At 44.2% G+C, this 21,328-nt stretch overlaps 1 protein-coding gene across 6 annotated transcripts in view; it reads left to right on the top strand.

Annotated features, from left to right (window-relative positions):
* The window catches only part of HIVEP3 (HIVEP zinc finger 3), a 437,757-nt gene that overhangs the window by 83,533 nt on the left and 332,896 nt on the right, over positions 1-21,328 (top strand). For 5 of the 6 annotated variants that reach the window (XM_019737161.2, XM_074334520.1, XM_019737160.2 and 2 more), the window contains exon 2: positions 3,484-3,595. The gene's annotated coding sequence lies outside the window, so the exon portion shown is untranslated. Of the gene's footprint in view, positions 1-1,890; positions 1,994-3,483; positions 3,596-21,328 lie in introns of those variants that run through there. The other variant, XM_074334519.1, reaches the window with a different exon arrangement.

Here is a 21,328-nt window from a genome sequence, read left to right as displayed (position 1 = left end):
GCTTCTTCCAGCTTCTGATGGCTTCTGGGTTTCCTTGGCTTGTGGCCTCATTACTGCAATGTCGACCTCTGTGATTATATTATATTCTCCTCTTTTGCTCTCTGCCTCCCTCTTATAAGGATATTTGTGATTACATTGAGGCCCTCCCAGATAATTCAAGATAATTTCCCCATCTTAAGATCCTAAAATGAAACACACCTTTTGTCATATAAGGTTATATTTACAGTGTCCAGAGGTTAGGAAGTGGATATCTTTGGGGGCCATTGTTTAGCCTACCACGATGGTACGCTTTTAAGCATAGACTAGATAGTGACATTTTTTTCTTTCCACTATTAGGAAAAAACTTCATAAATTCTATGGCTTATTGGTCAATTATAACATCTATTTTTCCACAAATGAGCTGGTGTCCTTCCCTATTCAACCTTTGACTTTCTACTTTACAAAGACACCGCGTAGTAACTGCCATTCTGTGTGGAGAGAACCTGGCTACTTCCTGAGGTCCTCTAATTTGCTTCTGAATTAATGCCCATGACTCTCGTCCAATCTCTGGTCCTCTGGGCTTGAAATTTTTCAGAATCCATTTCTGGAAACCTGTGTATTTTCTTCTTAGGGCTTCTATGTAGAATTGTGAGCTTACCAGCACTAACCAGCTTTTTCTCACCCACACCCCATCTACTTTATATCTTCCCTACAGTCTTCAAAATGTGGGCTTTCTTGATATTGTCTTTCTCAGGTTCCCAGCACTGCCACTGATGTTTTGGTCATATACATTTGGGGGTTTTGTTTTGTTTTGGAGGAGTAGGAGAGAGTAACTGTACAAGCCCAGTTTACCATCCCTGAAACCCAGAGCCCCAGCGTGGAAGCGTCATGTGGATGGTTAGACCAAGTAACCTTTCAGTCTCATCTTGCTCTGGGAGGCTTGCCTCTAAAGTCTACAGAATAAAGCAGCATAATTAAAGGTTTGAAAAACAACGTTTACAAAAAGGTCCAGAGAGGTAGGGTTTAATTTAATCAGGAGAACAGCATGAGGCGAGACATGACGAGTCACATGAAAACTTCTGAAGATATGGCAGGAGGGACTAAGCTTAAAGTGCAGCCAAAATGATTCAGGTTGGGCACTACAAAGACCATGTAACTCTTAGAAACTTGTGTGGCTTTGCAAAGTCCTGTTCGGAAGGCTCCTTCTCTGGTGAGTTTTCTGAAGGGGGAGGCGCTGTTCTGTTGACGGGCAGCGTCACCTTCTGATTGCCTGTCAGCCTTGGGATGTTGTGCTCATGATACCTCGGTCCCTGTGATGTTAGAGGGGGAATGACAGCAGCAGCAGGTAAACTCTCGAGGATAAAAAATCTTGTTTTCACCCAGCCTTACAGATAGGTTTTGTTTGTTTGTTTGTTTGTTTAATATGAAGAGACACTGTTTTGTCAGAAACACTTTCTCCAGATCTTTAAAACTGAATGGGGACAGCCTTAGTTTCTTCACCCACATGCTGGGAAGAACAGGACTTTCAGCAGCTCCCTCTCCCCCTGCAGTTGGAGGCAGCTCTAGCTCTCAGCAGCACTGGACGCTCCCTCCATGTCCCCTGGCAGGCCCCTCCCCCAGGGCTGGGAGAGGGCATGGGGCCAGACCCCGGAGAAGAGTGACAGGCTCCTTGTGGTAGGTCTGTGCCTGTCACAGAGCCTCCTGGGCTCAGGTCTGTGGTAGCCACGGGAGAGCTAACTAGTTCCAAGCTGTATGGCTGGTGATATTTCCGGCTGCAAGTGCCCAGCCAATCAGTGACAGGCCCAGCTAGCTAAGGCGATGACACATGAAATATGATAATTTTCTGCTAAAGAGCCTGGAAGTGGGGAGAGAAGGGAGTGTGTGTGTGTGTGTGTGTGTGTGTGTGTGTGTGTGTGTGAGGGGGCAGTGCAGGCAGTGCCAATGACAAGGCGTGAGGGTGGCAGTGCTTTGGGCTCTGGTGCTGGGCTGTAGGAACACCAGGGATGCTCGTCAGGTAAACTGCTGCTGCTGGGTGGGAATCAGACGAGAAGCAGCCAGGGTCATTCTGCAGCTCAGGGCGCCCAGGGTGAAAAAGAAACTGTAAAAGGCGTGTTTCTTCCTTTCAAACCTAGATGAGGTAGGAGTTTTGGTTTCTTCTCAGTGCTACCTTGTAAAAAGCCCAAACAAAACAGGAATAAACACCATCTGGGTGGCTAAAGTACTTGAGCAATAATTTTTTAAAAAATTTTGCGTTGGGGATTGTTTCCCCCCACCCACTGCATTTTTCTACCCCATGCTCAGCCTAGCCCCCAAGATAGATAGATAGATAGATAGATAGATAGATAGATAGATAGATAGATAGATAGATAGATAGATAGATAGAGTAAAAAAACCCAACAAAACCATCTCATAAACAGCATCTTGAAGAAGGGCCTAAGTCTGTATCTTAGAGACTTTAAAGGTTCAGGTGGTAGTTTTGATTCTAGATTCTGGTTAAAAAAATGTATCTTGGAAGGAGATCTGGTCCTAGGTTAGGTTATCGTTTAGAAGTAGTGCCGGAAGGAGTCTCTGGTGGGAGGTCATGGCACCTGAGGCTTCAGGGCAGAGCAGGGTGAGGAGTGCCCTGCAGTTAACTCTGAGGTGGCAGCACTCCCCACTTCCTTCAGCCGCCAGGGCAGGCTTCCTGGTCTTTTATCAGCAGTTTGGGGCCGGTGAAGGGTGACACCCGTGCTGACAAGAGTCCCCTGCATTATTGTGTGATCCCATGAACATGTGTGTTCAGAAGTGAAGGATCAGAGTGTTTACATAACGTGCCTATTAGTCACTGAGGAGCTCATCACTGCAATAAATATGTGTCTGGTTTTGTGTCTTGCATTTGCACATTCTCTCTCTCTCTCTCTCCATACATATATATGGATATATATATATACCCATATATATATGTATATATTTTTTAAAGGTATAGATAAATGAAATCATTATCACCTGCAAGCCTGCTCTGTGGCTTTAGGCATGGGACTGGCTTCCTGTGCAGGGAGGGATAGCTATTCAGAAGTGATAATTGGTGTACTGTATCTTTAAAAGGTTAAAACCCCTTTCAAAAAAAGGTCTGGACTCATAGTGGAAAAGGCAAGCGAGGCATGGGTTAGCTCCGGATTCAGAAAACAGCTGCTGATTAGATTCTGTGTCTGCAAGCTGAATTTATTCCGTGTTTTTCAACAGCAAGAATTCGAGAGGGATGCTACTGTTTGGGTTTCTGATCGTGATTTATATTTATTCAGAGGAATAACAGAGGGTGGATCTGTTCCCGGCGCGAGCATGCTCACAACCAGCCGATTCTCCCATTATCCAACTGCCTAGTTTGGTGCTTCAATGTACATGTATATTCCGTGTGCATATGTGTGTATACAAACATGCATGCATGCATGGATGGACAGATGTATGCACAGGTTCTGTTTTAAGGACAATTCCTTCAATAAGGTTTTTACCCCTTACTTGAAACAGGTGTTCATGAAAAAAATGCACAAAATCCTGACTGACCGGAATAATTCATGAAGAAGGGGCTGGATCCGTGGGTCAGAGAACACAGGACCAGTTTGCCATCCCAAGGCCGAAGGTAGGGGACTCTGGATTTTTATTCGGCGGATGGATTCCTTGCGCTTGGTTTCATTTATTGTGGTTTTGCCTGCGGCCGCCCCGGGGAAGTGAAATAGCGAGCTACGATTCCATTTTGTCATTGCCTTTCTTGGGCACTGTGTCCGGGTGCGGAGGCGCAAGGGCTACCCGGGTGGGCGGCCGCGCAGCGTGCGGTGCCCTCGGTGGGCTGAGCGTGCTGCTCGGCCTGGTGCTGGGGGAGCGGCGTGAGCCTCAAGTGACCCCGCGCGTCAATCCCCGGCAGCGGCGGCTGTAACCCTGTGAGCGCCGCGCACTCCTAGCTGGCTCGCTGGCAGCCCGGCTCGGCACCGGCGCACTGGTGACCCGGCTCCAATGAGCCTCAGCTGTCGCGCAGAGGTCTCCAGCACCTGCATTTTCTTGTGCTGCGCTGGCTGCTGCTCGGGGATTGCTCGGGCCCACCCGACCGGTCTCTGGGGGCGGCTTGGTGGAGAATGAGATTCGGAAGAGGCTGGGTGCCGAGGCAGAAGGGAGAGCTTCTTTTTCTCCCCTTAACCCTAGTCCCCCAAAATGTCTCTAAAGCAAAATCACAACCTACCCTTCCCTCCAAACAAAACAAAAACCAAACTCCTACTCTGTTGGGGATTCTTGCCGAACCGCTAGCCAAGAGGGTGCTCGCCTCGCGAAGTTGTGCCTCGTATTTACCATCTTAAAACTAGAAACGCTGCGGGTGCTAAATGGCCCCTGCGGAGATTGCACGGGCTGCCTGGGGACTCCTGAGCGTGGTGGACAGCCTGGACACGCGTAGACTTGCACAGGAGAAGTGGAGTGCAAGGACTCAGGCCACACGATGGTGGGAGTGAACGGCTGCTTTGGTGTACGTTGCAGGTCGGAGGACTTCTGTGGCTTGGTGGGCCCTCCCTTGAATTTTACAGTAGTGGTTGCAGGCAAGAGGGTCTGCAGGGGGTCTGGTTGCTGGGGGAGCAGCACTGTGGTCCTTTCTGCTGTGCACCCTTAAGTTACTGGCAGCCCTTGGCATCGTAACCGCGGCAGCCAGGTGCCGCACGGGCACGTCTTTTGCTTCAGTTGTGTTAAAACTGCTTTCTGGGTGTTGGGGGAGGGGCAAAGGGAGCATGAGGTGCGCGCTGAACTGATCTCCATGGAACATTCTCCAGCCCTTGTTTGTGTGATTATGTAACCCCAAGTAGTGATTAGACGGGGCCCTAGCAGCTCCCCACCACCTCCCTGTCCTCCCCCCGGGGCTGAAGAAGTTGGACCCCGCATTTAAGATGTTTTTATGTAACTATGTGTATGCTGGGGGCAGGGAGAGTGTGGAGAAGAGGAAGAATCATTTGAGTAACTTCTGTGAAGAACACAGGGGCAAAGATCAGGCGTCCATTGGGGACAGGGTGGAATTGGCTTTGGGGTGAAGACCCTCCCACGTCTCTACCACCTAATCATTGCTCGTTTGAACTTTCATGTGGTCATTTCACCCCTGCAGGGAGAAGGTTGGGACCACCCCTGGAGAGCCCCTAGATTCCTAACTAACAGAGAACCGAAATCTGAATGCCGGGTGACTGCCCAGCTTCACTTGTTTTAGGTCCCAGCTCTTCTCCATCCTTCCTGCTGAAGGGACGCATGTTTGCCCCACTGGGGTTTTAGTTTGCTTTGGAGTTGGTCTATGGCATGGGCCTGAGAGCAAACCTCAGAAGCTTGACAGATGCTCTTTAACGCTGTGATGATTTGCACAGGCTATAGGCCCTGTACATGCTTGAATTAAAATTTTGTGCGATCTTTTTTTTTTTGCTGCAAAGTGGGAGAACAGCTGTCCCACTGAGATATCTGCAGGCAGGAGGGGAAGGAGTGTGTGACACTTACCTCTTTCTCCATCTTTCCCACTCGGCTTCATTACACCACTCACAGGACACAGAACTGCCCCTGCATCACTTCTCTGAGTGCCTGAACCTAGGGCTGCTAGGCAGATTTGTTAATTTGGTGGGGGACTGTGGACCCTTCAGGCTCAGATTTTGTTGTTGTTGTTCTCAGCACTCCAGTGAGTCTCTGAAGGGCCAACTGCTAAGGCGTGTGCCGGGGTAGGCAGTGCATCGAGATGCTCAGCTGGCTCTGTTGTTGGACGTCTCCCCGCATTGAGTCTCAGGGGCAGTGAATTGTGCGCTGGTTTGGGTCCTTGCCAAGTGAGCCACTGGGGCATTTCGTGTGTGAAAGTTATAGGCAAGAAGAAGATGCACGTAGTCTGAAGTCCTGGCAGAGTCCAGATCCCGACTTGATGGAGGATGTTAAGATAGCCGTGTGACAATTGGATAAACTTTTACCTTGTCTCTCACTTCCCGCTCTGGAGTTCCGTCATATCTTTCGGGGTGTTTTCTGCTCTCTATGCTGCCCGTCAAGGAGACCCTGATACGTTGTTCTTCTTTGCCTTTCCAGTGAGATCAAAGCATATTTACAGATGTACAGATGTCGTGGGCAGGCAGGGCAGGAAACACTGAACACGGGAACAGGCAGCACTGGTGTTTCTGGCCAGACTTTGACAAAGTCCTGGACCAGTGTTGTTCTTCATCTGTAAAGCGGGTGTAATCATCATAGCCTTACGAACCCTCTGAAATACCTAGAAAAAATGGGAGGGGCTGAAAAAGTAACATGTTCTTTGTAGTGGATGGGTATTAGGATAATACCACATTTACATAACTTCACTTACTCATTTGGGACCTAAGTGGTAAACTAAAAAAGATGCCATAAGTCCATGAGCTACAGTTCATGTATTTTCATCATTATAAGAAATTTTATACCGTTTCAGGACTCTTCATTTAGGTAAAGTTCTAAGAGGCTTGGTAATTACGACCCATTATTATATTACATTACATTACATTACATTACATTACATTACATTATGTTGTATAAGACCTGGTCTTATATTATAGTAAAATAAGACCAGGTCTTATATTAACTTTTGCTCCAAAAGACACATTAGAGCTGATGGTCTGGCTAGGTCTTATTTTCGGGGAAACGCAGTAGTTTGCCAAATACACGTAGTAAATTGGAAGAGATTGATAAAGTACCGCACAAGGGCTATTAAAGTTCCTTTGTCAAGTATCAGTAAGAAGTGGTAGTAATGTAAGAAACAGAAAAACTGAAAAAAGTTAAAATTTAAAAGGTGCAGGAATTCAAAGAATAGAATTTTAAGACTATTTAATATAAGTATTTAATGTGAACAATTCAATGACATTTTATGTACCTTGATGGGTCTTCAGGACTCTGTTTTGTAGCATAATACCTGGTGCTCATAATGACCCATATGTATCAAGAGCAGTTTAAGTGATATTTTGTTTGTCCAATTTAAAAAGGCATGTGAATTTGAAGTATACCCCAAATGATTTTTTTTTAGAATGATCCTTAAATGAAAAACTGCATTTATGCAGGATAACAGAACCCCTGAGTTTTCTGGACAGCCAGGGGCTTACTGATCAAAACTATGCCATAACTATAAAGTTCTCCTGTTGAAATTAATTGAGAACTTTATGACCTTTTGCTGAAATTTATCAGGGAACTATTATGCTGGTATTAGTAGTACCTATGTTCTAACATTTGTTGCTACAGAAAATACTAAGAAGGAAACATGTGAACCTCAACCTGTCATGTTATGATGAGAGACACACCTTAGCACCTTCCAGTTTGTCAACTCTAATGCTGCAACTGGAAGTGACCCAATGACAAAAAAGATAAGAGGTTGACTCTAGTGGCATGCATTTCTTACGTCAGAGTAGGGAATGTGGACTCCTCATTACCAGTGTGCTGTTAAAAAAACTCATCAGAAAAACAAGTTCAAGATGTCATGGCAACACCCTCATGCTAAGCTGTGGTGTTTACTCAATTCAGACATTGTGCTCAAAATTGGAAGGGTATCTGAGTTACAGGATCAGTGCTAAGCTTTGCCTGACCCATTACTGATTTGCTTAGTTACAGTTTACTCCAAAACAAAGTCACCAGGAAAGACGAAAGTAGAGGAAAATGATTGCTGACACTTTTTAAATTCCATACATGTGGCAAAAATGTGAAGAGCGTAATTAAAAGTTGCTTAAGAGGATTGGTTGGTTTCTAGATGCACATAAATTGTTGCTTTGGTAAATTACGTGAAGAAATTTTTGAACTTGGCTAAAAGAAACTGTCAACAACAGGTCATTGAATATGATCAGAAATGCTCAGAATTGTCCAAAGTTCCCATGGATATAAGCAAAGGGATACTGATATAATAAGATGGAGAAAAGGGGATTTGCTGAAATCCCAGGGGACGTGAAAGGCAGAGGAGGTGGGGGTTGGTGGTGGGAGGTGACTGAACCACATTCTCCAGAGGGCTGCGCTTCTGGGAGGGTCACATTTGGAAATATGTGCTTGGGCCATAATCCGGGTCATTGATGAAAGCCATGCGTACATGAGAGATGTGATTCCTCTCCTCCTTACTAAGTGTTACAAATGCCAGGGGTAGCTAGCATCCTTGTGAGAAAGGAGAAGGGTGGAGCTTTACATCTAGATGTGCAGCAGAGATGAACTGACACTACCCCTCAGACTGGGGGAGCACAGCCAGGGAGAAGCATACGGACTAGTCTTAGGAATCTTGGAAACTCTCTGAATGTCCATCAGTCCTTGAATTGGGGCTCATGGCCAACTTAAAAAATAAAAAAGAGTAATGTATGCATGACTGGGATCCAGTGAAAAGCTGATCAACAAATAATAGAAAGAAGTGGAAAAAAAAAAAGCCGTGTTATACATACATGACATGTTTTGTTGAACCTGTCACCAAAGTTAGTCTAGTCAGTCATTCATTGGACTTCCAGGCTCAGTGTTAGATGCTGAAGCTATCTTAAAATCAGAGGAGACTTGATAAAAAATGAACTGATTTAATTTTAATAGAAGAGGAATTCTGAAAACCTCCTCAATCAAGATTCAACACAGTAGACCCATGACACTCTTTATGGATACATTTCAAACCCTTGGCAAATCCCCCAATTTGCAAATGCAGAAATATTTGCATAGGCTCTTGACTTCCTTCTGAATCAGGCTTCTGTCCAGAGAGGAGAGGTTCCCATGATTATTCATAGGTCACCAATTATTTGCCTTTTCAACTTACATTAAAGGAAAGAAAGTTTCTCTCAGTTCCAGAGAGTTTCTGTTTCCCGGGTGGTATGTTGGGATGAGGAGCTTTGACAAGGCTCCCTCTCTAGCTAAGTGACTTGCTCTTGTGCTGTAGCTTTGCAACACACTGGTGCTTTAGGAAAAGAACCATTGCCATGTGGCTATTAGGGGTTGTTCACAAGTTAACTGAAAAAGTGAATGTTGAGTCTATAAATGCCAAGCATCTGTTGGCGCTGCTAAAAAATTGCACATGTGTGCAAACTCCCCCCACTCCTTGGCACTCAATGTACACTTAATACACTCTTCGAAACTTTCCCTGACTGTCAGCAAATCGCAATGAAGAGAACTGGGGCTTCACACAGCTGAAGCATATGATAAAGGACTTAAATGAGAGCATCACCATTGAAATCTAGGCAAGAAAAACAGAACGTAGCTATTTGCTCCATGCCCTCATTTAAAGATTGCAAAATTTGAGAAGATTCCAGGAGATTAAAAAAATAAAATGAAACCACTGTGCTTATGATTATACTAAATTAAAGAGCCAGAGAAGAATATACTCTGGAAGTTGGGCTTTGCTGCACCTTACTGGAGAGATTATTGCAAGAACATTTCTGGAGTGATGTGAGTAGAAGCTTAGAATTTTAAGTGGGTTTAAGAGCTCCACCAATTACTGTTGAATTGATCATCTTTGTCAAACAACTAGAAAAGATATGGCAGGAACCTCAGCAATTTGATGTAAGTTTATTATTAAATTTTTCTTTATGAACTTCTTTTAAAGTAATTTTAATAAAATAGCCACTAGATACAAAAGAACACTTAGATACTGTATATAAAGGTATGAAGAATATTACAGCAGTCATGTACTCACCAGTCAATTTAATAAAAAGAATGCTATTCTTACCTCTGTAGAGTGGTACCCTCCCTCCATCCTATCCCATCCCCTCTCTTTCATGGATAACCATTTCCTGGATGTTCTGTTTCTTCTCCCCATGCTTCTCTTTGTTGTCTTATCTGCTTATATTTGCATCCTTAAACAATATCTTGTTTAGTGATGCATAGTTGTGAACTACATATAAATGGAATCACACTGTTTGTGTTCTTGTGCTCAGAGTTAGCCCATGCATACCAGTAAGGCTGTACTGGTTAACAAACAACTGAAATATTTCTATCATTTGGTGGTAAATTGCTGCTTACCTGACCCTGCTCCCCTTCCTCTCCCCACCAGTGTTCCCATGAGGCCTTTTGAAGCCCCTTCACCTTCCAGAAGGGATTACACCTGGCATAGCAGAGGGTCTTGGGACCCAGATCCCACACTATGGCTAAGATCTCTTCTGACTAGACAGTCTCTATGCCAACTAGTTGTTAAATGTTTTACTCCTGGATTTGTGCATGTTGTTTAGTACAGCTGAAATGTTTTCAGTTTGCTGAACTGTAATTCCATTGCATGACTATATTGCAGCTTATAGATCTATTCTATGATTAACGAACACTTATTTCTAGTTTTTTTACAGTTGTAAATAGTGCTACTGTGAACATTCTTGTTCAAGTCCCCTGATGAGCATTACATAATTTTACTTAAGGAATATACATAATAGTAGAACTGCTGGTCACAGACTAAGGGCATCTTCAACTCTATTGGAATAGTTCAAAATTAATTTTCATTATGTTATGTGAATTTTACCTCAATAAAAAATTAATCTCCATTGTGTTTAACAATTTTTATACCCAGCTATGGTACATAATTGTTCCCATTGCTCCATATCCTTGCTAACACTATTTTGTTGGATATTGTAAGAAATTTTTGCCAGTATAATAGTATCTTATCTGGTTTTAAGTTGTATATATTTAATTAGTAGAGGTTCAGTATCTTGTCACATGCTTTTTGGTCTTTTTGATTTTCTTTTTCTCTGTGTGAAGAGCCTTTTGAAGTCTTTTGCCCATTTATTTAAAAATTGGGTATTTGTATTTTTCTTATTTATTTGTAGATGTTATATATGCTGGAGACTATTTCTTAGTGTTGAAAATACCTTCTCCTAATTTTTGGCATTTTTCTTGATTTTTAAATTTATTTTCTTAATTTAAAAAAAAATTTTTTTAGAGTGGCAGAAATACTGGATTTTAGTGCAATAAAAATTTATCAATCTTTCTTGTGTCATTCAAGTTTTTGTGTATTTTTAAGGTCATCCTTTTCTATGGCAAGGTCATAAAATAGGGACTTGTATTGCTTTCTAAAGTTAGAATTTTGCCTTTCATGTTCAACAGTTTCCCTTGAGAATGATATTCTCTATGGATTTGATATTCTTTATCAGGATAAGAAACTACCTTTTTCCTGCAGTTTGCAAAGAGATTTTTTAAAATCATAAACATAATTTTATAAAATACTATTTTTTGCATTTATTGAGAAGATTTATATAATATTTTCTTCCTTTAATTTGTTACTATCTGGTGAACTATTTTCTAAAGTTAAATTAATCTTTTTTTCCTAGAATAAACCTGACTTGGCATGATGGATTCATTTTTTTAATACATTGCTAGATTTGTTTTGCTGATATTTTGTTTGGAAGGTTTGTGTCTATGTTTATTATGAGTGTATTGGATTATAATGTTCATTTATATGATTATCCCTGCGAGGCTTTTGTATCTAGCTTATGTTAGACTTGTAAAGTGCATTGTAGAATGTTTCCTCTTTATATATTCTCAAAAAGAGTTATGTAAGGCTGGGATTCTTTCTCCCCTGGAGATTTTTAACCTCTGATTCAGTTTCTTCAATAGTTATTGGACTATTCAGATTTTAATTTTTTCTTGAATCACTTTTTCTTGAATCACAAGTAAGGTTTTTTTCCTAGGAATTTATACATTTTATCTGAGTTTTCAAAAATTTTTAGCATTAAGTTAATATGCTTTTTAAGCTTGTAATATTTGTGGTTGTGTCCCCTTTTCATTTGCAAGAATACAGTGCCTTCTATAATCTTTTGTTGAATAGTCTTCCAAATTCTGTCTGTTATTAACCTTTTTAAGAACCAATTATTGACTTTGTGATTCTATCATTTATTTTGTCTTCAAGTTCATTAATTTCTGTGCTAATTTTTTATCATATTTTCTCTTCTAACTTGTACAGATATGATCTAGTGTTCTTTCTTAACTTTTTAAGTTGAATATTTGGCTTTTTTTCCTATTATGAGCATTGTAGTTATATATTTCCACTGTAACTTCATCACACATTTCTTTGGTGTGTAATATTTTCTATTGTTTGGTTCTAAGTATTTTATAATTCAACTATGACTTATTCTTTGACTCTTAAATTACATGTACCTGTTTTTAAATTTCCAAACATTTGAGTATTTGTTTACATATTTATTACAATCGTCAATCTATTTCATGATTCATTTAATAGATATGATGGTATGTTCTTTTATTTTTTTAAAGATTTTATTGGGGAAGGACTTTATTGGGGAACAAGACTTTATTGGGGAACAGTGTATATTTCCAGGACTTTATTGGGGAACAGTGTGTTTTTCCTCCAAACAACTGAGCCATCTGGCTGCCTGGGAGCTCAGCTGCAGCGCCCACTATTCTTTGCAGGAGTCGAACCGGGAGCTCAGCTCAGCTGCAGCTCATTGTCTTCATTCTAGTTACAGAGAGCACAGCTCGCTGGCCCATGTGGGAATCGAACCAGCAGCCCTGTTGCCCAGAGCTCTCACTCTAACCAACTGAGCCATCCATCTGCCCCGATGGTATGTTCTTAGTAATGTAACTTACACAGGTTCCTTGCAGGCTAAGATAGAAGACTAGTGGGTGTTAGTGGATGGGGTATGGATGTTTTAAACCTGCTAATAAGACTCTTACCAGAATAGAAATGAGTGAAATTGAATAGATAACAGATAGTTTAGCCTTTAGATGTAGAAGTACATCAGCTACTAGGAAGTTAATTCTTCTTTCTTGGTAAGTTGGGAGAGCTGATGTATTTTGGCTGATTTTCAGTTTCTCACAATGGCTGTCCTGCTTTGATAGGATATTTCTCCTGGATGCAGCTTTTTTCTAAACCTAGAACAGAGTGAATTAGGATTGGAGACTGTCTCTTTCCTCTTCCACTTACTAAGACGTAGAATTATTCACTTTTTCTCTTATGGATGCGTTGTTGTTGTTTTTTCCCGTCTTGGGCCAGAGTTCTTCCCTCATGCTACCCTTATTCTTCATTCTTAGTTTGTTATTGCATGATAGGCCTCACCACCCAGAGACCAGCTCTCCTTCGGAGAAAAGGAAGTGTAAGCACCCAGTTTTCTAAGATTGGCTTTCTCACCTTCCACCAAACAGGACTTGGATGGCTGCTGGCATCCCCAGCCTTCCACCTGCCCATGTGGCTGGTTGCACTCTGCTGAACTCACCTTTTGACTGAGGGACTTGATCACTCTGTTGCTATGAGGGGTTTGTCCAAAGAGAGCACTCACTGATTACTCACTATTGTTTACTCCTAGGCAGGTAGGCCCCGCTGCTCACTTCCTGGTGTAACTTCTGAGCAAGGGGCTGTGGGTTGTCATTGTCCCCTTCCCTTCCTGTGAGCCTACTAGTGGTGGGGCATAGCAGATGGTCATTCCTGCTGCCAACGGCCTCCTGCAGGCCCGGGAGAGGGAGCCATGCCAATGTCATGTTCTGTCCCTTTCCTCTGCCTGCCTGCCCTGGTAACTTCCCCGTTCACTTCTCATCCAGCCATGGCAGGGGTGCCCTTGATGTAGGTCCTGTCTTGCTTAGGTAGGTTGGTGGGAACAGGTTAGCTGAAGGGATCCCTCTTTTCCTCCATGCTTTCCAGAGTGTGACATGGTAAGGCCTTATCTTGCTGCTACCTCAGAGCCATGTGGCATTTGTTTCCTCTGTTCTCTCCACCTCCCTTTCTCTACTGTTGCAGCCCTCACCACTACGCTTATCCCCATATGGTTTGCAGAGAACAATTCAAAGGTGAATGAACATTTTTCTTGGACAGAGACAAATGACCTCCCTCCTTCCCAAGTCCAAGTAATTCTTGAAAAGGCGCTTCCTCTTTTCATCTACTATATGCATACTTTCTACCTGGAAGGCAGAAGCTACAGAAGGGCCCAATGAGAGCCTTGTGAGCTTGCCAGCCTTCTCTGTGGGTCACTGGCCAGTTTTGCAGAACATCTGCCCCTTTGAAGTAGGCTGAGAATCAGTCTGCCTGGCTATCCGGTCATTTTAACTAATTTGTAATGGCAGTTCTGGAAATGCTTGGAGCTCAGGGCCTGCCACTAGGCTTGGCTTGGAAAGGGAGGGAATAGGCTTTCAGGGGAGAGAGAGGAAGGAAGGGAGGATGAAAGAAGGGAGGATGGAAGGAGAGGAGGAAGGAGGGAAGGGAGGAAGGAAAGAGGGAAAGAAAGAAAAGGAGAAAAAGAAGCAAAGAAGCAAAGGAAGCAGAACGTACACAACTCCCACTCCGAGCTTCAGAGCCCAGCACGTCTCAGTTGGGACTGCATGACTTCAAGTGTCTTTTTTAAATTGAGTGTAATGTACATATAATAAAATGCACCTTGTTAAGCATACAATTCAATGGCTTTGACAAATGTCTATACCCGTGTAGCCACAGCACAATCAAGACAGAGAACATTTCCATCATCCCTAAAAGTTCTCTGGTGCCCCTCTGCAGTCAGTCCTCCCCTCCCACCCTCTTCCCTGGCAACCACTGATCCGTTTTCTGAAACTAGAGTTTTGCCTTTTCCAGGATTCCATATGGTCAGATGGAATCATAAAATGTGTACCTCCTTTTGCTTCTTACTTCTTTCACTCAGCATAATGCTTTTGAGATGCATTCGTGTTGTGTGTATCAGCAGTTCATTCTTTGCATGACTGAGTACTAGTCCATTGTATGGATGTACCACAATTTGCATATCCACTCACCTGTTGATAGAAATTTCGGTTGTTTCCAGGTGTTGGCTATTGTAAGTAACACGGCCATGAACTTTCACATACCGGTCCTTGTGTGGATGTACCTTTTCATTTTCTTGAGTAAATACTTAAGTCTCTTCTTTATCTCTGCAGTGATGGGAATACCCCTTTTGTCTGTCTGTGTGGCCGGCAGCCTATCACTAGGTGGCCCCTTCTAGTTTCCATTTTGTGAGCGAGCATCAAATAATAATAGGATTTTGAACACCATCACCTGTGCTAGTCCCTAGTCCTTTACACACTATATGTCCTTTACACACTATATTCAAATTTATGTATATATGTCCTTTACACACTATATTCAAATTGTCTGTTGATCAGTTTGACACCCTAACTGGACTAGAAACAATATAGCACAGGAATTGAGAGCCCAGGAGTTGGGGCCAGACTGCCAGGGTTCATATTCCAGCTCTGCCACGTACTAACTGGACAAGTTACTTACCCTGTATATGCCTCAGTTTCTTCATCTGAGAAATGGGGATTATGAGAGTACCTACTGAATGGGGTTGTGAAATATTGATGATAAATAGATAGACAGATAGACAGATAGATCTGCTTAGCCCATAGTAAATACCGTGTTGTTGAAGGACTCCACAGAAAGGACTATCAGGGTCTAGAACGCACACGAGTAGATTTCCTTTTAGTGGCTCATGATGGGACTGGAAGACTCTCCTCCAGCTGCTCTGTTGCCTGGCACCCTGGCATCTGAGCTCCTACTGGACAATAAACATGGCCTCTGCACTGGGGGGACAGTACTGTTTTCCACTTGTCACCCACCAGCTCTTCTTCCAGTGGGATGCTGGCTGCCCCCTTTTACTCCTTGAAGTTGTTTCCTTTCTTGTAAGTGTTGATTACTCTTTGAAAACCTTAACTGCAAGTTGCAAGGGATCCCTCTTGTTTTGTTCCAGTTCCTTCTCTTAGATCTGTGTCCAGGCACTTCCTGCTCCCGTATATGGAGGCAGTAAGGCCCGGACAGGCCCCTCCATTCTGAAATCCTCACACCCGGTTTACAGGAATCTTCATGTATCACAGGGCTTGAAGCCCTATGTGGATTAGAGATATGGTGAGGCGTCCAGTATTACTTTTCTTACAGTTCTATCAAGGATGTTACTGTCAGGGCAGCCTCCACAGTAGCCAGCGTTGTGGGTGCCCATCTCCAGGCCCTTCCACCCCTGCAAGCCAAGGACTGAGGCGCCCTTTGAACGGTGACTCTCATTTTTGAATGGAGGCTATGAGGCCCATTAACTACATAATTGAAAACAAAGGTTTAGTCTCACAGCCCAAAATTCAGAGAGAAACTCTTTCTGGATCTGACCTTTTCCTCTCTCCAAGAATAACTGTGTTTCCCCCAAAATAAGACCTAGCCGGACATTCAGCTCTAATGCGTCTTTTGGAGCAAAAATTAATGTAAGACCCAGTCTTATTTTACTATAATATAAGACCCGGTCTATATAATATAATATAATATAATATAATATAATATAATATAATATAATATAATATAATATAATAATATAATATAATATAATATAATATAATATAATATAATATAATATAATATAATATAATATAATATAATATAATATAATATAATATAATATAAATACCGGATCTTATATTAATGGTTGCTCCAAAAGACGCATTAGAGCTGAGTGTCCGGCTAGGTCTTATTCTCGGGGAAACACAGAAGATAATTCAGGGCTGGGGTGATCAAAACAACTAGAGAAATCAAAATGTGGGCTCGATCCTTGATATTCACCAAAGTGAGACCCTCAAACAGAAGCTTCCTATGGGCAGAATAAAGCTTCCAAAGCATGATCCTCTGTGGGTCTGTAGGGAGTGTTTGTAGAGTCTGGGAACTCTCAGTAGTACAGTGTGGCAACACCTCTGACAGGGCACTCTGTGTAAAGCATGTGTTAAACACGCTCCAAGAATAATCTCAGTTAATTCACCCTAATGAGCAGAAGGTGATCATCTGCCCTTATAGCAGTGGTTCCATCCTAAGTGCTTCTGATTTTATTGGTCTGGCTGAGGTCTGGGCATTTGGACTTTTAATACTCCCCCAGTGAGTTTAATGTGCAGCCAAGGCCAGGAACTGTTTTATAGCACAAGAGAATTGCACCTTCAGAAAGCCACGTCACTGGCCCAAGGTCACAGAGCTGTGAGAGGAGGTACAGGAGAGGAACGAAGGCCCATGTGATTGCATCACCTCGTCCTCAGCGCCTCATTCTGTGCACTGATTGGAAAAGTGTCCACACTGGCTCCTGGGTGCCAGGCAGGAAGTGGTCAGTAGGGCTACAAATATGCCGATGGCTTTCCCAGTGTGTCCTTGCTGACCCAACACCCTTTAGAGTCTGCGCATGTGTGTGCTCTGAGTCTGAAAGGTGCCCAGGACAGACAGCCTCGGCTCCTGGCCAGCCCAGCAGAAGAGCACACTCTCTGCCCTTCAGCTTCTGGTCCGTGCTTGGCTTGGTTGCATCTGGGTCCAAGGAAACAAGGGTAATGTTTCCTGATTTTTTTTTCTAGTGCGACCCCGTAGCCGGGCATAAATGTCCTTGTCCTTCTGAGCAGAGCAAGAGAGGAGACAAGTCAGATGAGCAGGGGTCTTTTCCATCCCTCGCCTCCAATAAGAGCTGCGGCAATGGGACTCCAAGGACTGACTGCTGACTGTATCCCTCAGGCACTGCACTGGGGGCCTTACACTAATCACTTCATTTCATCCTCTCAGGAATCCTGTGATTGAAGCACTATTATGACTCCGTTTTTCACATAGGGAAGCAGAGAGTTTGGTGGCAGAAATGAGAGTAATCCTGGGCAGTCTGATTCTGGGGCTCAACTCTTAACCATCAAACTTCACTGCCTCCCATGGAATTTTTTTTTTGGCCTTGTTCTTTAATTGTTTCAAGAATATCATCTGGTCCCCAGCCTGATGATAAACGTCTAGCACAGAGCTGGATTCATAGTAGGTGGTCAGTAAATATCAGTTGGTTGATTTATTTTACTTTATTGCAAGCGATATTATTTCTGAGGATTCTACAATATTACAATCCTGTGAGAATAATAAGTGTGTTCCAGGAATGTAGCACAGGTTCCTCCATTTTCTATTTCTTGACTTTTAAGTATTTCTAAATACTCTGAGTACTTTCTTACATCTCACATTCAGTATTAGTAGCTATACTCAATTCACACCCTTAGATTTTTCTGAGAAGAGTGCTCTGAGCACTTTAGGAGCCTTGATATTTCTTTTGAAAGATTATTTTCCAGAACAAAAATGATTCTAAATGGTACCTCTCCCTGCACCTTCCGGCTCCCCAGAATGAAGTTGTTTGTTTGATGGGCCTCCCTAGGGGACTTCACCCAAAACGCTGTCCTGGTTTAGCAGCAAGCATTGTGGGTGCTCTGCCTAGACACTCTTAGCCCACGGGGACCAATCTGCGTGCCCACCGCAACTTCTGTGGCCTCTGCCCCATCTCCTTCTTCAGTGGATGGCCCGCTTGCCAAGAGAGCTGGGGTATCTGTAGCCAGTATTTCCTGGTGTGAGAATGTGAAAGCCCAGCTGCGTTGCCGTGGGAGGAGGGTCCAAACTCTGGGGGGGTAGGGGGTGCAGTTTACACTCCAGAATCTCCTGGGGTCAGGCTGCGGCTGGGACTTCATCTTCGGTCAGACCCTGGCCTGGCCTCTCCCTTTCTCTGTCCTGCTCCCCTACTCCCCTGGCGGTGTCCTTGGGGGCATTTCTTCAATGACTCACCTGCCTAAGGAATCCTGGTCTCAGGGCGTGGTTTGGGGGGGACGTGTCCTAAGGCCAGGACACGTGGGTTGGATGTTATTCAGACTAGAAAATACCGCGTAGTCTCTCTTTTAAGCTTGTGTGTTAGGGGCCTGCATCCGCCCTAACCCTCCACCTAAGCCTGAGACACCCTCTCCCCCTCACCTTCTCAGGGCCGCCAACCGGTCTCTCTTTTCCTCACCCCTGGCACAGTGCCGTCAGTAGCTTCTGCTTGCAGTCCACTCACTTTCCAGCTTCCTCTCTCCCTACTTATTAACCAAACTGACCTCTACTCTGTTTCTGTTTCACTCATTCAATATTCAACAGGTATTTCTTGAGTCGCTGTTCTGTGCCAAGCATTCTGCTAGGTCTGTGTGTAAAACCGACAAGGCACTTGCCCTAACAGACCTTACGTTTCTAGGGAAGGGAGCCCACAAACGGGTAAACAAGTAAACAAGCAGGATCATGACAAACCAGATAAAGGCTGTGAAGAGACGTGCTACGTGATGAGACTGGACAGCGGGGGCCGCAGGCTGAGGTGTAAGTCCTGTCTCACCTCCTGCTCACCCTTCTGGCCTCTCTGCTGCTTCCCAGCCACACGTGCTCCCAAGAACACTTCTGACCTGCCTATGTATGAATGCTGAGGACATTGTTCAGACTTCATCTTTCTCACCCTCTGAGCAGCATTTTATTAAGTTTAATTAAAACTCTAAATCTTCTTTTCTTGCTGGGGCTCCCGAGGCACCACCCTCTGCTGGGTTTCTGCCTGCTTTTCTGCCTACTCCTGCCTCATCTCTTTTGTTGCTTCCTCCACCTCCTCTGCTTGGCCATAAGGGCCAGAGCGTCCCAGCATCCTCTTCTTCCTGTGGTCTCTCTCACCCTCACTTTCAGCTTCCATACATCTGTGCGGATTGCTTGGCAGAACACCTGCCAGTAAACACAACCATCTTCTCCACACCTTCGCTTGGATGACCGATGTGCACAGCTCTGCTCAGTATCTACTCACACCCCCTCCCCAGCCACCCTCACCCAGACCCTGTCCTCAGCCATTGAGTCTCTCTCTTCACGTGTCCCAGTCTCAGTAAGGGGCGCACTGTCCTCTCAGCTGTTTGAGCCGGAAACCAGACTTCATCCTCTGTTCCCCACCACCCATCACACCCATCTATCGCCAAGTCCTATTGATTCCTCTTCCTAAGAACGTGCGTTTGAATCCGTCCACTTGTCCCTTCCGACTTCCACGCCCCTGTCCAGGCCTGGCTGCTGCAGAAGCTCCTAACTGGTCTCCCACACCCTGCCTTGGCTCTTCCTGCTGGTTCCTTACTCTGATCATGTCTGTGGCTTCTTGCTGAACAACAGGGAACCAAAGATCATTCACAAGGCCTGCATGGCTCTAGAAGGTCAATCCCTGACCACTCCCCTGGCCTCACCTTGGCCGCGCTCCCTCCCCCACCTACCTCCTGTAGCCTTCCTGAGCAGCATGTTCTTTCCCAGTTGTGAGCTTTGCACATGCATCTCCGTTTCCCTGGAAAGTATTTCAGAGAGGCCCTCTGAAGTCAGGCCCATATTGTTTGTGAAGGAGCAGCTTTCTTTTCCCCTGAAGTGTTGCGATCACCATGGGGACGATTGGGGGAGAGACTGCCATTGCCTCTCTAGTCCCTCTCTATTAGGAAATTTGGAAGAGGTCTAGGCCATGGCATTGGGTGGAAAAGGGGCATGGAATAGGGAGGAGGTGAGAGGGCGAAGTCTGCCACAGGTGCAGGCAATTAGGGAGTACACTGTACAGCAATTTAAAACCAATGAAAAGTCTTTGCTTTTTACTATCACCATGCACCAGAAATTCTAAAAAACGTACTAGATATGTGACAAACATTTGTTTCCTTCCACACAAAGACCCAAGTACACCTCAACTGGTGAGCTTCTCTGTTTATTTCTTCATTGTCCAAGTTTAGCCAGAATCCTGCTAAGTTGGTTCAGCCAGAATCCTCCATCCTCTGTATCTGATCACCCTCCATATCTGAGCAGGTTCCTGGTCCTCCAACTGTCCCCTGGTGATGTCTGATCACGCTGGCGTGTCTTCAGCAAGAAGCAATTTCACTGGGGGGGCTGCTCCCCTCCTCCTCCCTCAACTGGATCTAGGAATAAGTCCAGGGAATCCACCAAGAATAGTAGCAATGACCACCATTTATTGACCACATGTGCCAGGCGCCTTGTCGTGTGCGTTTGGATTCTGATCACATTAACTCCTCACAGCAGCCCTGTGGCACAGGCTTTATTGTACCCACTTTAAAGGTGAGAAAACTGAGACCAAAGAGGCAGAGTTGGTACAGGCACATCTTTGAATGGCAGGGTGGTTAGTCCTAAAGCAGGTAGCTGTGTCTGACCGGTGGAAAGCAGGCTTTCTGATCTGGTTCGGTTCTTTTTCCTCACGGCCTTCCTGAAAGTCTGTGCTTCCCATAACCCTGCTTCAGGGAAAGGCTTTAGAATTTAGACCTAACCCAGAAATACTCCTGACATGGTCCGGCCTCGCCAGAATGCCAAAGTTCTGCTGATGGGAAAAGACTGGGCTGGAAGCATCTGGTGCAGGGACAAGAATGTAGATTTGGAGAAAAGTTGGGCTGAATTTGAATCCTAAACCTACAATTCCAGGACCTTGGGAAGATTATTTCGAGCCTCAGTTTCCTTGTCTTTAAAATGGGGATAATAATAGTACTTCATAGAGCTATTGGGAGAACTCATGAGTCAATGAATGTGAAACCTTTATCACTGTGCTAACTATTAGACTATAATGTATGGGAAGCTCACGGCAGCGATATGTGACAAGTGTTTCTTTCCACACAAAAGTCATCAGCAGGAGTGTCAACATTAATAGTTCTA

The sequence above is a fragment of the Rhinolophus sinicus genome, linkage group LG06 (assembly GCF_036562045.2).
Source record: "Rhinolophus sinicus isolate RSC01 linkage group LG06, ASM3656204v1, whole genome shotgun sequence".
Classification (NCBI taxonomy): Eukaryota; Metazoa; Chordata; class Mammalia; order Chiroptera; family Rhinolophidae; genus Rhinolophus; species Rhinolophus sinicus.
Note: the sequence above shows the minus strand (reverse complement) of the source record. Positions and strands in the feature narration are given on the sequence as shown.